The sequence below is a fragment of the Rhinopithecus bieti genome, unplaced genomic scaffold, assembly GCF_001698545.2.
Source record: "Rhinopithecus bieti isolate Rb0 unplaced genomic scaffold, ASM169854v2 scaffold_31127, whole genome shotgun sequence".
Classification (NCBI taxonomy): domain Eukaryota; kingdom Metazoa; phylum Chordata; class Mammalia; order Primates; family Cercopithecidae; genus Rhinopithecus; species Rhinopithecus bieti.
Window position 1 is genome coordinate 739,822 of NW_016813970.1, and position 5,017 is coordinate 744,838.

At 44.2% G+C, this 5,017-nt stretch overlaps 1 protein-coding gene and 1 pseudogene across 1 annotated transcript in view; one reads left to right on the forward strand and one right to left on the reverse strand.

Moving 5' to 3' along the window:
* SDHAF3 (succinate dehydrogenase complex assembly factor 3) overlaps positions 1-5,017 on the reverse strand; it is an 80,397-nt gene that overhangs the window by 47,171 nt on the left and 28,209 nt on the right. The window lies entirely within an intron of this gene.
* On the forward strand, positions 3,898-4,666 carry LOC108513538 (40S ribosomal protein S3 pseudogene; annotated as a pseudogene).

The following is a 5,017-nucleotide window of genomic DNA, read 5'->3' on the forward strand; positions in this document are numbered from 1 at the left end:
TTTTTTTTTTTTTTTTTTTTTTTTTTTTTTTTTTTTTTTTTTTTTTAACAAGCGTCTCGCTGTGTTGCCCAGGCTGGAGTGCAGTGGTGCGATTTCAGTTCACTGCAAGTTCCGCCTCCTAGGTTCACACCATTCTCCTGCCTCAGCCTCCCGAGTAGCTGGGACTACAGGTGCCCACCACCACACCTGGCTAATTTTTTTGTATTTTTAGTGGAGATGGGGTTTCACCGTGTCAGCCAGGATGGTCTTGATCTCCTGACCTTGTGATTCGCCTGCCTCAGCTTCCCAAAGTGCTGGGATTACAGGCGTGAGACACCGTGCCCAACCTGCTTTTCTTATTAATATAAGAAGACAGGAATGTCAGGCCTCTGAGCCCAAGCTAAACCATCATATCCCCTGTGACATGCACGTATACATCCAGATGGCCTGAAGCAACTGAAAATTCACAAAAGTGAAAATAGACTTAACTGATGACATTCCACCATTGTGATTTGTTTCTGCCCCACCATAACTGATGTACTTTGTAATCTCTCCCACCCTTAAGAAAGTTCTTCGTAATCTCCCCCACCCTTAAGGTTCTTTGTAATTCTCCCCACCCTTGAGAATGTACTTTGGGAGATCCACCCTCTCTGCCCGCGAAACATTGCTCCTAACTCCACCGCCTATCCCAAAACCTGTAAGAACTAATAATCCCACTACCCTTTGCTCACTCTTTTCAGACTCAGCCTGCCTGCACCCAGGTGAAATAAAACAGCCTTGTTGCTCACACAAAGCCTGTTTGGTGGTCTCTTCACAAGGACACATGTGACAATTAGGAAAAGAGAATTAAAACACAATGAGATATCACTATACACCTTAACTAAAACAGCCAACAGCCAAAACACTGAAACCACCAAAACGCTGGCAAGGATATGCTATAGAAACTCTCATTCACTGCTGGTGGAAATGTAAAATGGTACAGCCACTTTGGAAGACACTTTACAATTTCTTACAAAACTAAACATACTCTTACCATATGATCCAGCAATTGCATTCCTTGGTATTTATCCAAAGAAGTTGAATAATTATGTATACTCAAAAACCTGCAAACAGATGTTTACTGAAGCTTCATTCATAATTGACAAAACTTGGAAGCAACCAGGATATCCTTCAGTAGGTAGATGGACAAACTGTAGTAGATCCAGACAATGAAATATTAATCAGAGCTAAAAAGAAATGATCAAGCCATGAAAAGACTTGTAGGAAACTTAAATGCATATTACCAAATAAAAGCAGCCAAGAAGCCAATTTGAAAAGGCTACATTCTGTATGATTCCAAAGTGTAACATGCCAGAAAAGGCAAAATTAGGGCAAGAGTACACAAATCAGTGGAGAAACCACCTTTGCAAAAATTATAAGTAAGAAAATTATGACAGTGAAAGAGACATGACCTAACCAACTCCATCTTGCCTTTAACCCCCAAACTGCCCTTGTTCCTTCCTGGGTGTAGTAGGTGTAGCTAACTTTGGGAGGAATTTACACTTTTAACTTTGAAACAAAGACAATAACAGTCCCTCCCCAAAACAAACATCCTCCTTGCTTGGAGACTAGACCACCTTTGTAAAAGTAACAAATTTGCCACAAAATTAGAAATAATGGCTCAGGGCCAGAAGCAGTGGTTCATGCCTGTAATCCCAGCACTTTGGGAGGCCATCATGGGCAGATCACTTGAGGTCAGGAGTTCAGGACTGCCCAACATGGCAAAACCCTGTCTCTACTAAACCACGATGCCTACAAAAATTTGCTGGGCATGGTGGCACACATCTGTAGTCCCAGCTACTCAGGAGGCTGAGGCACGAGGATTGCTTGAACCTGGGAGACGGGTTGCAGTGACCCGATACTGTGCCATTGCATCGCAGCCTGGGTGACAGAGCAAGTCTTCATCGCAAAATAAACAAACAAACAAACAAACAAACAAACAAATAAAATAATGGCTCAGAAGTCATGCAGAGGCCATAAACTTCCTAACCTCCTCAGTTGCTCCAATGGATAACATTACTACTGTAAAACGTAAGACTGGTGTTTGACATATTTTTCAGACCCTTCATTCTAATGGATCCACTGGCCAGACCCATAAACTGGGACATCTGGTCTTGTGACCTCCCACCCAGGAACTGACTCCATGCAAGAGGGCTGATTCAACTCCCTATGATTTCATCCCTAACTTAACCAATCAGCATTCCCCATTCCCTAGTCCATGCCTGCAAAACTATCTTTTAAAAATCCTAGCTTCCAAATTTTCAGCGAGGCTGATGTAATAGTAAAATTCCAGTCTCCCATTTAATTGGCTCTATATGTATTAAACAGTTTCTCTATAAAAAAAATTCCCTTGTCTTGATAAATTGGCTTCCTCTGGCAGAAGGCAAGTAGAACCCATTGGGGGTTACAGTTGTGGGTTATGAGAGATTGCTGAGGGGGATGAACCAGCAAGGCAGAGAGAATTTTTAGGGCAGTGAACATATACTGTATACTACCATAAAGATGGATACATGTCATTACACATTTGTCTAAAGTCATAGAAAGTAAGAAAACAAGAGTAAACCCTACATGTAAACGATGAACTCTGGGTGATCTTAATGTGTCAATGTAGTGTTGGGGCTCAGAAAATGATACCCCAAAGTAAGGTTCTTTGGTATCCTGACTGGGGAACAGCAGGGAACCAGCGGATGCAAGCTGGTTTTCTCTGAGGACCCCTAATCTGCCTAAAGATGGATGTGGAAAGACCGTACCACAGGAAAGAGAGACTAAAGGTTAACAACCTCACCCACAGAAGCTTTACCCATTCTTTGGAGGGCTGCTCCCCAAGATATTTTAATCTACAAAACAAGACAACCTTTGTTCACTAGATTTCTTCCTCTTATCCTCCCAAAGCTGTCTGTCCGCACCTCCACTCCCTAGAAGTCCCAAGCCCCTATTTCTTTCTGCAGCTACAGATACTATAAAAATTCCAATCATCTGGCCTGAGTCTTTTATTTTGTGAGACTCTTGTATACGTATATGCACATAATAAATCTGTATGTCTTTCTCCTATTAATCTGTCTGCTTTCAGTTTATCACAGATTCAACTACAGAAACTTCAGAGGGTACAGTAAAAGTTTCCATCACCCCTACAGTTTGTTCATCTATTGTAACAAATGTACTACTCCAGTGGGGGATGCTAATAATGGGAGAGGCTATGCATATGTTGGGGCAGAAGGTGTATGGAAAATCTCTGTGCTTTCCTCTTAATTTTGCCATGAACCTAAAACTAATCTTAAAATACTAAGTCTTAAACAAACAACGGACAGCCAGGCTCAGTGGTGCATGCCTGTAGTCCCAGCTACTGAATATTTTAGCCCCACTACTCAGACTACTGCTCAGAAAAAAAAGATTCCTAGGCTGGGTGTGGTGGCTCATGCCTGTAATCCCACCACTTTGGGAAGCCACAGTGGGGAGATCACGAGGTCAGGATATCGAGACCATGCTGGCTAACACGTTGAAATCCCGTCTCTACTAAAAATACAAAAAATTAGCCAGGTGTGGTGGCAGGCGCCTGTAGTCCCAGTTACTCCACAGGCTGAGGCAGGAGAATGGCGTGAACCCAGGAGGCAGAGCTTACAGTTAGCCGAGATCGCGCCACTGCACTCCAGCCTAGGGGACAGACCGAGACTCCTTCTCAAAAAAAAAAAAAAAAAAGAAAAAAGGATTCCTTTCAAAATATTACTGCTCACTGACAATGCACCTGGTCACCCAAGAGCTCTGATGGAGCTATACAAGGAGATTAATAATGTTTCCATGCCTACTAACACAACATCCATTATGTAGCCCCATGGATCAAGAAGTAATTTTGACTTTCATGTCTCATTTTAAAAATACATTCTGGCTTTTCTTTCGGCGGAGCGTGGCAGCAAGATGGCTGTGCAAGTTTCCAAGAAGAGGAAGTTTGTCGCTGATGGCATCTTCAAAGCTGAACTGAATGAGTTTCTTACTCGGGAGCTGGCTGAAGAATGCTACGCTGGAGTTGAGGTGTGAGTTACACCAACCAGGACAGAAATCATTATCTTAGCCACCAGAACACAGAATGTTCTTGGTGAGAAGGGTCCGCGGATTCCGGAACTTACTGCTGTTGTTCAGAAAAGGTTTGGCTTTCCAGAGAGCAGTGTAGAGCTTTATGCTGAAAAGGTGGCCACTAGAGGTCTGTGTGCCATTGCCCAGTCTCTGCGTTACAAACTCCTAGGAAGGCCTGCTGTGCGGAGGGCCTGCTATGGTGTGCTGCGGTTCATCATGGCGAGCGGGGCCAAAGGCTGTGAGGTCGTGGTGTCTGGGAAACTCCGAGGACAGAGGGCTAAATCCATGAAGTTTGTGCATGGCCTGATGATCCAGAGGAGAGACCCTGTTAACTACTACATTGATGCTGCTGTGCGCCATGTGTTGCTCAGACAGGGTGTGCTGGGCATTAAGGTGAAGATCATGCTGCCCTGGGACCCAACTGGTAAGACTGGCCCTAAGACGCCCCTGCCTGACCAAGGGAGCATCCTGGAACCCAAAGATGAGACACTTCCCACCACTCCCATCTCAGAAGGGTGGGAAGCCAGAGCCACCTGCCATGCCCCAGTCAGTCCCCACAGCATAACAGGGTCTCCTTGGCAGCTATATTCTGGAATCTGGATGTTGCTCTGTAAAGACCTTTAATAAAATCTTGTACAAAATCAAAAAATAAATAAATAAAAAATAAATAAAATAAAAATACAATTTGAGGCCGGGCGCAGTGGCTCACGCCTGTAATCCCAGCACTTTGGGAGGCCGAGACGGGTGGATCACGAGGTCAGGAGATTAAGACCATCATGGCTAACGCAGTGAAACCCCATCTCCACTAAAAATACAAAAAAAAAAATTAGCCGGGCATGATGGTGGCCTCCTGTAGTTCCAGCTACTCAGAGGCTGAGGCAGGAGAATGGCATTAACCTGGGAGGCGGAGCTTGCAGTGAGCCGAGATCCC